The sequence below is a fragment of the Ursus maritimus genome, unplaced genomic scaffold (assembly GCF_017311325.1).
Source record: "Ursus maritimus isolate PB19 unplaced genomic scaffold, ASM1731132v1 scaffold_31, whole genome shotgun sequence".
NCBI classification, from domain to species: domain Eukaryota; kingdom Metazoa; phylum Chordata; class Mammalia; order Carnivora; family Ursidae; genus Ursus; species Ursus maritimus.
The window spans coordinates 6,066,227-6,078,848 of NW_024425675.1; the positions used below are offsets into that span (position 1 = coordinate 6,066,227).

General features: G+C 39.3%; 1 protein-coding gene across 6 annotated transcripts in view; it reads left to right on the forward strand.

The window, feature by feature from the left end:
* The window catches only part of ZNF438 (zinc finger protein 438), a 173,067-nt gene that overhangs the window by 76,899 nt on the left and 83,546 nt on the right, over positions 1-12,622 (forward strand). For 5 of the 6 annotated variants that reach the window (XM_040645282.1, XM_040645280.1, XM_040645281.1 and 2 more), the window contains one exon: positions 5,183-5,260. The exons of the other annotated variant lie outside the window; for it this stretch is intronic. The gene's annotated coding sequence lies outside the window, so the exon portion shown is untranslated. The remainder of the gene's footprint in view (positions 1-5,182; positions 5,261-12,622) is intronic. 6 annotated transcript variants of the gene reach the window in all.

Sequence of the window (12,622 nt, forward strand, 5' to 3'; positions counted from 1 at the left end):
GGTGCTTTGAATTCTGTAGCTTTAAATGCGTATATTTAAAAGGTTGAAAGCCTGTGATCTAATTTTTCATTTCAAAAACCTAGAAAAAGAAATGCAACTACATTCAATAAACTGGAAGGAAGGAAGTAACAAAGAAAGAAGGCATTCTATGAGACTAACAAAAATAAATAAGGTCAAAGTTGTTTCTTTGGAAAGATTAATAAATAAACCCCTACTGGAAAAAACGAATGCTCAAATTATCAATATAGATATAAAAAGGAAACATTACTAGAGATCCAAGAAATATCTAAGGGTTAAAAAATACTATAAACAACATTATGTCAATACATGTGACAACTTATATGAAATGTACAAATTCCTTGAAAAATACAACTCGCCAAAATGACACAAAAAGGTAAAAATTCTATACAGTGCTATATCTTTCGAATTAAAACGTCACGGTAGCCGGCAATTTCTACACTAAACTCACTTTGCATATAATTTCCTTCAGAAAGATTTCCATTTATTTTGTTTACATACCTTTTGTTGGAGTTTGAGGAGGCCAGTTAATTACACCATCTATTCCTTTTTCCAACTTCTGAACCCTTTGAGAAGTAGACATCATTTAGAATAAAAATGTCAACTTTATCTGTGGAGAAATTGGGTAAAAGAGTGTGCTTAGATCTCCATGAAGTCTTCTTATATATTCAAATTGGATTGACTTAACTTGCCCTATTGAGTTTACTGTATGAATGAGAGGAGAATGTATATGAGCTTGGGCCTGCAAGTTCTAAGAGAGTGAGAGACTGGTGACATATGTGGCCCATTTTTGCCCTATTTCACCAAAGAGATAAAGCAGAGAGAAAGAGAACAAGAGTGCTATCATCCTGAGTGAAGCCCTACTCTTATCGTGTTCTTTTTTCCAAGGAGTCAGTCCTACCTTGTTCTCATGGAACCCACAGTTCTACTACTGGCCTACTTCCAAGTCCTCATGTCATCTGGACTCTGTGCTATATTTTGAACAAGTTTTTGTAACTTTGATCTTCCCATAGAACTCTTCTTCCCTGAAATTTAAACCTGGCTTTTGTGGACAGTCCCTTTTTTTTTTTTTTTGCATGGCCATCTCAAGAAAAAGTATTGAATTTTTCTAATCCTAGATATTTAATAGACAGTGTTACATTAGTTTCAGGTGTACAATATAACAATTCAATACTTCTATACATTATTCGGTGCTCATCAAGATAAGTCTGTTCTTAATCCCCTTTATCTATTTCACCACTCATCCCTCCCACCCCTCTGGTAACCCACCTCCCCTCTGGTAACCACCTGTTCTCTATATTTTAGTCTGTTGTTTTGTTTTGTTTTGTTTGCTTGTCCCTTTTTTTTTTCTTTTTTTTTTTAAGGCTTCACAACAAGCATGGAGCTCAACGCAAGGCTTGAACTTATGACACTTAAATGACTGAGCCACCCAGGCACCCCAGCTTGTCTCTTTTTTTCTTTATTTGTTTTGTTTCTTAATTTCCACATATGAGTGAAATCATGTGGTAATTATCTTTTTCTCACTGACTTATTTCACTTAGCAATAACCTCTAGATCCATTTGTTTGTTGCAAATGGCAACATTTCATTTTTTACACCTGAGTAATATTCCATCATATATATAGTATAGTACATCATCTTTATGCATTCATCTGGTGATAGATCTAAATTTATTTTTTTATTTTTATAAGATTTTATTTATTTATGAAAGAGAAAGCAAGAGAGCAGGCATGAGTGAAGGAAAGGCAGAGGAAGAGGGAGAAGCAGATTCCCTGCTGAGCAGGGAGCCTGATGCAGGGCTCGATCTCAGGACCCTGGGATCATGACCTGAGCCAGTGGCAGACACTTAACTGACTAAGCCACCCAGACACTTAACTGACTAAGCCCCTAGATGGATCAAGTTTTAGATTTAAAGGACAGTTGATGTGGGGGCACCTGGGTGGCACAGCGGTTAAGCGTCTGCCTTTGGCTCAGGGCATGATCCAGGTGTCATGGGATCGAGCCCCACATCAGGCTCTTCCGCTATGAGCCTGCTTCTTCCTCTCCCACTCCCCCTGCTTGTGTTCCCTCTCTCACTGGCTGTCTCTATCTCTATCGAATAAATAAATAAAATCTTAAAAAAAAAAGATTTGTTAGTGATGAATGCTCATATTATAGAAATATTCAAAGAAAAAAAAAAGAAACGTTCAAAGGAGGGGCGCCTGGGTAGCGCAGTCGTTAAGCGTCTGCCTTAGGCTCAGGGTGTGATCCCGGCGTTACGGGATCGAGTCCCACATCGGGCTCCTCCGCTGGGAGCCTGCTTCTTCCTCTCCCACTCCCCTGCTGTGTTCCCTCTCTTGCTGGCTGTCTCTCTGTCACATAAATAAATAAAATCTTAAAAAAATAAAAAATAAATAATAAAAAAAAAAAGGACAGTGGATGTGTTCCTTTGCTGTCTACTGTCAATTCAGTGATGAGTATGCCACCTTTGTGCATCAGTTCCTTCTCCTCTCTTACACTGCCACGTCCCCTTTCCTAGTCTTGGTATTGGTTGATTTACAGGACATTGGTCCAACTTCCTCAATTACGTCAGCATCAGACCTGGAACCATCTTCTCCACCCCACAGTATGTGATTTATAATCTGCTCTTAATTCATGTTTTTGAGTTCCTGATACTCAGAACTTGCTCAGTTCAGTCAACCAGAAGCATTCCTAGATCTCAAATACCGAAAGTCCCCTCTCTTTTCTTTTCTCCTTGGGCAATTTTTTTTTCTCTCTTAAGTTCTTAAATTTATATATTCTTTCACTCATCTCTTTTTCTCTCCTTCTTTCTCTCCCTCTTTCAGCCTCTCTATGTCAATAGATGGTCTTGCCATTGGATCTTAACTCCCTCAACTTTACCCCCTTACACACAATAATTTTTCTTTATATTTATCACCATTCTTTCCTTCATTTCTAATTGTAGAGAAGAAACTGTTTCCCCTCTTTAACATGGCTAACTCTACCAGAGTTCTTGTTTCCTTTTTCTCTTGTATTTGCTCCATTATTTTACCACTCTCCCTCTCCATGTCTTTCTTCTACTAGCATTAAAAATGAAAAAAAAAAAAAAGTAACAACAACAAAATCCGTGTTAAAGATTCACGTTCACTTTCAGACTATGCCAGCCTTCCTAGAAGAGTAAAATTTACTAGTTAATTTCACTTCTCCTTTCTCTTCAGCCCTTACTGGAAGTTTTTGCTTTCTTTTATTGCCTTCCTGAAGTTTTTTTCTAAGGTCATCAGTAACTGTTAAATTCTTAATTTTCCTTCTTCCCTGAAAAGGTGGGATAGGGCTCTCCCTCCTTTTTCTCTCCTTCCTTGACTTCACTGACGGACATCCATCTTTTGTGGAAACCCCCTTCTCAAATAAAGACACCTTTTAGGAGATAAGCAAACTGTTTTATTGACTTGCTGTAGCAAGAGAGACTACACAGATGATTCTAAAGTGGCACCTCCTTTGAGGAAATGAGTTGAGGGTTTTTACTGATTACAGGTTGAGCTCTGAAGTTCTGGGGCAGGTATTAGAAGTGAGGCAAGTCTTTGGATTGGTTGGTTGTTTAAGGTAGTAGTTGATACACACAATGGATGATTGTGATAGAAAAGAAAGGCCTGTTGAAGCCAAGATACTCGCATTTGTAACTGTATAACTGAGTGGTGGTAGTTGTTCCAGTTCTCAGTTGTGCAAAAGTGGTGGAGTGCTTATTCTGGCTCTTATTTTCAAGCACATCTTCAGTGAATTTTTAACTTTTTACTTCCATTGCAATTGCCCTGGTTTCTTCTTATTTTGACTATGGCAGTAGCAAAACAGGTCTCACTGCCTTGGGGATCTTTTCATAGTAACTCATATTCCAAAACCAGAGCCATCATTCCAAAATAAAAATTCAAACATGTTTTCTACTGAAAACCATTGATGGCTCCTTTTATGTATAAAATAAAACCCCATATACTGAATGTAGTATTCAGCCCCTTTTACAATATGACCTGAACCCCAAATTCTAGTCCTAATCTATCTGTTGGCCTATCAGTCCCCTTCTTTTCCTCCTTCTCTCCTTCCCTCCCTCCATGCCTATTCTCACTTCTCTCTTTTCTTCCTTCCCCCCAAGCTATGCTCTTATTATGGAAGTATAGTGACTTATTTCACACTGTACATTTTGGCCCATATGTCTAAAATAATTTTTGTTTCTTCTTAGAATGTTGTTTCCAACCTTCAATCCGATTATTAACTTTACAGAGTATGTTAGTTTGCTAGGACTGCAAAACGAAATACTACAGACTGGGTGACTTAACAGAAATTATTTGCTGTTTTAGAAGCTAGACATCCAAGATCAAGGTGTTCATAGGTTTGATTTCTTCTGAGGCTTCTCTCTTGGCTTGCGGATTAGCATCTTCTTGCTGTGTCCTCACGTGGTCTTTCTACTGTGTGTGCACATCCCCGGTGCCTCTCTGTGTGTCCTAATCTCTTCTTGTACGACACCAGTCAGGTTGTATTAGGGTCCACCTTAACAGCCTGATTTTAACTTCATTACCTTTCTAAGGGCCTTATCTTCAAATACAGTCACATTCTGAGGTATTGGAGATTAGGGCATTACTACATGAACTTCGGGGGGCTACAGTTCAGTCCATAACACAACCTTCCCAAAATTTTCTGTAGTAATTAACCCTCTTCACAATCCCACAGATCTAGTACCACTTGTATGCTTATTATTATCTGCCTTGATATGGAATTGTTCATGTTTGTCTCCTTCTGTGGTGTGTGGGTTTCTTGAGGACAGAAACTATCTCTTATGCAACTTCATCTTTCCCTGCTCTCCATGATATTAGAACCGAAGAGGGCTTGATTATTGGCTAAATTAAAGAATTCAATGTGAATCAGGCTTGAATATCTAATAATATATTTTTCAGAATTTTGAGGAGATTGACATAAAAATGTATGAAGGGAATGTATTATATCTCCTATTTTAGAAGTCTTTGGGCATAGCTTGAGATTTTTATCTTACGTTCTTAAATTATACATAGTATAAGTAATGTCAGTTTTATAGGACTTCATATAACTCTCTTATGGTCTTTAAGGTGTAATCATACAATTGGCTTCTATAAGCTACCTATCAATTCTTTCAATTTCATTACTTCCATTACATTTTTTTTCAGATAAAGATGAATGCCGTGTTTCATCCGATACTGAAAATTTGAAGTTTAGAAGACATTTGCTAAGTCAGATCGCTTCAAGTAAGTCTGCTCGTATCCATTTTAATGCCAGCTGAAGATTGATTTAACATGTAAAGAATTAAGTCCAGTACCTTTGACACTCTTTCAACTCTCAAATTTCTCAGAATATCTTAGAATCACCTTATATATTGCATTAATGGTCTTGGAAAATAATAGAAAGATGATTTCTTAGTAAATTTCATATGCTTATTAAAAATGTAATGTTTAAACTCTTGGTAATATTTTTAAAATGAGATTAACACCTCAAAATCCTCCTTTATTTTTCATTAAGTCTAGTCATCAGTCCTAACTATATGCCAAACTTAATATTTTTAAAGGTGGTTTTTCCATTATAGCTAATACTATGTTTTTCAGTTTTTTAAGGCTTTGTATGGCTTTTCTAAATGAGCTGTATGTTTGTGATTATTGGGGGGAGATATTTAGTAATGAACTAGTATTTGAACCTTAAATGTTTGTTTATTCAAAAACTTAGCTTTGAAAGGTCATCTTAACCAACTTCAGTTAATATAATTATCTCCTAGTGGTCCTCTGTGCATTCACTCTTCCTCCATCCTGTATTCCACTGCTAGAGAGATCGGCATAGAGAACTCCAATACTTTTAAAACACTTTAGTGGCTCTCCATTCGCCATTGGATAGAATCCATGTTCCATTGCCTGGTACTCAAAGCCCTTTACCCAGCTCCTAAAAATATCCCTCACCTTAGCCAACTGGACTCTTTCCTCTTTTCTGAATTCTCATCATTTTTCATGCCTCCATGGCTTGACGTGTACTGTATTTCTTGATGTTTTTTCTGTGATGTTCTCTCCTTCGTCCTCACTGTGTCCTCTGCTTTTTGAAATCTTGTGCAAACCCTGAAGGCTCAGCCCAGGTGCAAGCTCATCCATGGAACTTTCCCTGATTGCTCCAGCTGAACCACTAGCTCTGTCTGCTGACTTCATCCAATATTTTGTTTTTATCACCATCATAGCACATTTTACCAGGCAGCTTTATTATTTGTGTTTATGTCTGTCTTATCTCCCATCTTAGGTTGTAAGGACTATAGAATCAAACTTCTTGTCTGAGTAATTTTTGTCTCAGCATTCAGCATAGCCTTACTAGTGCTCAGTAAATACTTGCTTAATAAGTTAATCCTCTCTGTCTTTCATCCTTATAGTCACATATGGTCCATATTCATGGCAACTCTTCATTCCTGTTTTGCACTCCTGGCAAGCCTCCACACTCCCATCTTATCCTAGGCAAATACGAACCGTAGTGTAATTAACAAGATACAGTCAGTTCTCAATCTACGAAAGAAACTGCATTCCAGAAGTTCATATCTAATTCTGTTGTTTGGAATGCAGAAAACATTTTCCTACAAAAACAATGTTATAAATAGGGTTGGGTTCTCAGCCAGTCCTCCCAAGACTATTTAACTCATAAGTACCAGTGCTACTTGAACTACAGGAAGTCATCATGCATGACACTGTTCTGTAGAGGAATTCTAGGTCTGAGATTGGAATCACATCTTCTGTGCCCGAGAAGCAGAATAGCACCTTTCTGGGCAGCTTGAGCAATAGGAAAGCCTGAGCTGGAGCTCTGGCAGTGGCTCAGCATATTGGATGCTCTCCCGCCAGTAGTTTTTGGTTTTCCATATTTGCATAAGAGGCATTATCTGTAGGTTACTGATACTCTTATGTCTTCTAAATTGAGGGCAAGGGAACACTTGCTCTTCTGGTTCTCCTTGCAGTGGATGAGGATAGTAATCAGCTGTCCTGATTCTGTCCTGATTCTTCAGCTGTTTTACACATGGGTGGGTCATTTTAAATCAGGTATTAACAGATTAGAACCGTTTTACTACTTCTTCCTTTCTGTTCTGTGAACTTACAGGAATTGAATATGTAAATATGGAAAATACTTCTGTCTGTAGGAAAAACACGTTTATTAGGCATCAACCAACAATATGTTTGACATCACATCAGATTTTGTGGACAAGTGATTATCATTTCTGCATGGGCATAGTGATGCTTCCCATGAAAAACTCATCAGTGTGTGCATAAATAACCTTGAAGGTTGATAACTTATGATGGCAGGCTATAAGAATATACTTCCTAAATTTTAGAGACTTAATTTTTAAAAATGTTTTATTTATTTATTTTTGAGAGGTGAGAGAGAGAGAGCGAGCACGAGCGGGGAGGAGGAGGAGAGGGAGAGGCAGAGGGAAAAGCAGGCTCCTGGCTGAACCGGGAGCCCAACAGGGGCCGAACAGGAAGCCCGACGCGGGGCTCAATCCCAGGACCCTGGGATCATGACCTGAGCTCAAGGCAGACGCTTAATGGACTGAGCCACCCAGGCGCCCCAATTTTAGAGATTTTAATTTGTTTAGTCATCATAAGCTTTGAGCACATGAGTGAATGTCTGCTTTATGTTTAATGCTTTCATAGGTTTAAGGGGCTAGGGAATGGGGACCAAAGATATTATGAAAAGTTTCCTTTCCCTCCAGGAGCCAGGAATACAGGGAATGAAGTGTGAAAAAAATGCTCATAGTGCAAGCAGTATGTTATTAATTGCCATGAAGTACTTCATGAAGGTAACAAATGCTCTTGGGGTTATCAGAATGGCAATGTTATTATGATTCACAGTGGTTGTAAAGATGGCAGTAGGATTTCAGTTCGCCTTAGAAGAATGGTAAAGATTTAAATGTAAATAAAGAGCTAGGAGAGGACATGACATCCCAGGTTGGATTAACAGCATGAACGGAGAACTAGAGATACAAACAAACAAATCAGCATTACTGGCTGGAGCAGGAGGTTTAGTTCATGTTGGTGAAATAATAGGTGGGAAAATTACACCAGTGGTTCAATGCTGGCAGTGAATAAAGTCATCTAGAGATATTTTTAAAAATACACGTCCCTGGATCTTACCCCAGAATTAATAAATAGAATTTCTGGGGCACAAGGTGTAAACCTGTTTATCTTTTAAAGCTCCCCTAGTGGTTCAGAACCACTGAATCACAAGGATGGGCCAAATTTAGGAGAGCCACGAATGCCTTGCTGAGGAGTTGGGCCTTTGTGTCTCAAGCAGTGGGAAGCCCTCAGAGGTTTCTGAGCCAGGTGACATGATGGAATTCATGTTTGCCAAGATAAATGATTCACCAACTGCATGTGAATGGAAGAGAAATAAGAAACAGCTTGAATTAGAGCGGTGGTGGCAGAAAAACAGAGAAGGTCACATTTTTAAGGGTACTTAGATGAGTGGGAGTTGACGATGTCAGCCTTGACCTCAGCATGATTTGTTTTATAAACTGATTATACAACTTCACCCTCATTAATTTGATCTCTTCTCTCTTACAACCTGGCAACTTAAACGGTAATTTCATCCAGTTTGCATTTAATGGAAGGAGACCATTGTCTACTCATGTACACATCTAACTCGTAATAGTAAGTGAAGTTATGTGTATGAGGACTATGACCTTTAACATAATCATTGTAAAACATTTAATAACCTCCCACATATGCAATAACACAGCCCCAGTTCTGCAGGATTGTGCCAAGAGCTGGAGTCACAAATATAAGACAGCTATTGGCACATAATTCCCTAGCATTAAGTTGAAATTGGAAGAAATATTCTAAATCACGTTATGCATTTTAATATTTTTAGCATCAGATTTGCTAATTGCTTAGATTTTGTGGTAGTAGGCCTATGAATACCTCCGGACATTAGCAGCTCTGAGCTTATGCCTCTCGCCTGTCCACATCTATAATTAGTGTAGCCCCTTTCCTCTTACTCAGGCCCATCCCCTGCTCGTGTTGGTCATGCGTGCCCCTACCTCATCCTCACCCAAGTGAGCCAGCGGACTGGAGGTATAAAGGAGTTGGCATTTAAGTTCTTCGTGGCACCGACAAGCCACATGATCCTGGGGACTCTCACTCCTGGCTGCTGTAGGACACGACAGCTGTTAGGATAACCTACATTCGGAGTCTCAAACAATGCCATGAGTTGGAGGCATTTCATACCTCTGATATGTTTTGAATATTTTCTGTTTGGAAACAATGAGCCATATTTATTATATGACAGAGAATAAGTTCAAGGCGTGATTTTTTTTTTTTCTAAGATTTTATTTATTATTTATGTGACCGAGAGACAGCCAGTGAGAGAGGGAACACAGCAGGGGAGTGGGAAAGGAAGAAGCAGGCTCCCAGCGGAGGAGCCCGATGTGGGACTCGATCCTGAAACGCCAGGATCACTCCCTGAGCCGAAGGCAGACGCTTAATGACTGCGCTACCCAGGGGCCTCCAAGGCGTGATGTTTTGATGTGACCTGTCCCCTGTAAGAAAAGACTCAACAGCGTGGATTTTTTTTTTTTTTTAAACCACTCTCTTGGCTGTTCTGTAATAGCATGTACGTGACAACAACCTCTCCTGTGGTCTTCTTTGCCTGTGACAATGAATTTATTGTGTCATCCATGTCTTAAGCTACTTTTCTCTGGCTACTTAGGTTTTCACTAATCATCCAAATGTTTAACCAGAGAATGGGTGGTCTGCTTAGATCTAAGGGATGTTGTAGGAGAGAGCGAGGGAAGGGAACGGACTGGGTGAGTGCCCAGTCTGTGCCATGGTATTTTAAGTCCCCTTTACAAATGAGAAGCTTCAGATTTAGAGAGGTTCGAACGGTTTATCTAACATCAGAAGTTAAGGGCAGTTTTGATCTCAGGTCTGGCTAGCCTAATGGCCCGGCAGTCTGGCCTCCAAGTCTGCCTAACTTATTTGTGGGAAAGGTCACTGAACTCAGAGTCAGGGGATTGTGTGCAAGCTTCTACCTCCTTCACTAACAATGCTGAACAAGTTACTTAAGGCTTGCAGCTTCCGTTTCTTCATCTGCCACCGGAGGATAAAACCGGCTTTACTGACCACTTGAGGTTTTGTGAGAAACGTAAGTCAGTGAATTTCAGTATGACTTTACAGGTTTGGAAGGGAAGATTGAGATATTTTTAATTCAAGCAAAAAGTAAACTTAAAAAACCCAAACCATTAAATGAGATGAACTTGGATGGATTTTGTGGTATTTCACTTCTTGACACGCTGTACAGACTTTCCAAAATAATGCTTGTCGATTTTGCAGGTCCCAAACACCACAGTGTGCCAAAGTGCATCACTGAATTTAATATCTCAATGTAGCAGAGAGAGTCCTGGCATCCTGTCAAGTACTTCCTTTCTCTTACCAGCAGCACTCAGTAGTTTCTATACCACATCAAATAGGTCTGAGCTCCGGTAGATATGAAGACATGTTCGTAGCCAATGAGGAATCAAGATTCTAAGGCTACCACATAGTAACAGACTTACTGGACTAGAGTGGATGTTCACATTAGCAGAACGATTCTTTATATTTTAGATTTTTTTTTTCCTTAAGCAAGCCTGAGCAATAAAGTCACATTTTATAAAACTGATTTCACAGAATTTCTTTTCAGAAATGTTTCCAGATTTCTGGACGACTTTCATAGGTTATAGGATGGTGAATACTGAAGGGCGGCTATGAGCTACTACAGTCCACTTAATGCTTCTTTCAAGTATACATATAAGAGATAAGAAATTTAGGGAACTTATTAAGGTATAAGTACAGTGCTATGAATGAAATGGCTGTAAGCCTGAGAAGTACCAAGGTCATGTCCTAGATTTACTCAAAATCTGTACCCAGTAAAGCTCTAAGTCTCTTATAAATCAGACTAACAAAGACCAAAAAAGAAAAAGAAAAAAAAAAAAAAAAAGGAGAGAGAGAGAGAGAGAGAGAGAGAGAGAGAAAAGAAAGCCTTAGGAAGACCAGCTGACAAAATAGAGGAATAGTGTTAGACTCCGGATCCAGAGAAGTGCACCCATTCTGTCTTGGATTCAGAAGTGTTTAGGACTCTCCTGCACCTGCCACACTCTATATCTCAAAGAGAGCCCTAGTCCTGGGGTGCTGACTTCCAGATGGCTTCTCATGCACCCACACTGTGCCTGCGTCCTAGATCTGGTGGCTGGATGACTGCAGTGAGGGCCTTGTCAAGTGGAGTGAAAGGGAAAGTGGACATAGAAAGTCAAGCAGACATACAAAGCAGAGATTGTGGTCAGATTTGGTCCATGGATGTGTCACGTGTGCACAGTGTTTGTTTTAAACATGAATTAGTTATTAACTAGTGTTATTTTAACTAGTTACCGATTTAACTTGTTAACTAATTTAATGTACGAATCCGCATTTCTGGGTGCCCGTGCAAACTGAAGACCTGGTAACTTTAGTCCTACCTTTCCGTGGGACAGTAATCAGCTGGAGCTGAAAAGCAGCTGCTTCTACTAGCTGGGAGGAGGTGCTTTTCCATTCTCATGGCCCCACTCCTGGCTGTTGATTTTCTTTACATAGAATTAAGAGGAAAGTTAAATGGTTCTTACACTGACATCTGTGTGAAAATTGGAAATAACAGGTTGATAGGATGATATATTTCAGTATAAGTGAAAGACAGTGTGTTAGTTTCCTAGGGCTCTCATGACAAAGTACCATAAATTGGGTAGCTGTAATCAACAGAAATTTATTCTCTCACTGCCCCAGAGGCCAGAAATCTGCAGTCAAGGTGTTGGCAGGGCCATGCTCCCTCAGAGACCTCTAGGGGACACTCCTGCCCATTCTAGCTTCTGGTAGCCTCATGTGTTCCTTAGCTCATGGCAGCATAACCCCAATCTCCACCCCGTCGTCTCATGGATGTCTTTCCTCTGTGTCCAAGTTTTCCTTTTCTTATAAGGACAGCAGTCATATTGCATTGGGGCCCACCCTAAGCCAGTATAACGTCATATTAACCTAATTAATATCTACAAAGATGCTATTTCCAAATAAGGTTACATTCACAGGTACAAGGCGTTAAGACTTCAACATAACATAGGGTGGCATATTTCATTGGACGGTACAGAGTAATAGTTTAAGAACAGAGATCCTTGAGATGGAGTGCCCGTATTCCTATTTACAGCTTATTTTCTGTGTGCTCTTGAATGGGCTGCTTAACCTTTCTCAGTATCTCCATGCTCCCATCTATAAAGTGGGGATAATGGTACCTACCTCCTAGAGTTGAAATGAGGACAAAATAACTTAGTATTTGGAAATAGAGCTGTGCATAGCACACACTAAAGTGCTCAATAAACTGAACTATTACTATCATTAATTATTATTAGCTCTTATTCATACACAATTTCTTCACATACAAAGAGTATCCGTGCCAAAAATCTTTTATTTATGATAGCACTATGTAACAAACCATGGGTGAACGAGGAACAGTAGACAGAAATGATGCATGAAAAAAGAAACTTAAACCAATCAAAAAAGAGAAGCAAGAGACACTAGAATTTTAATAAGATTTACTTTTTA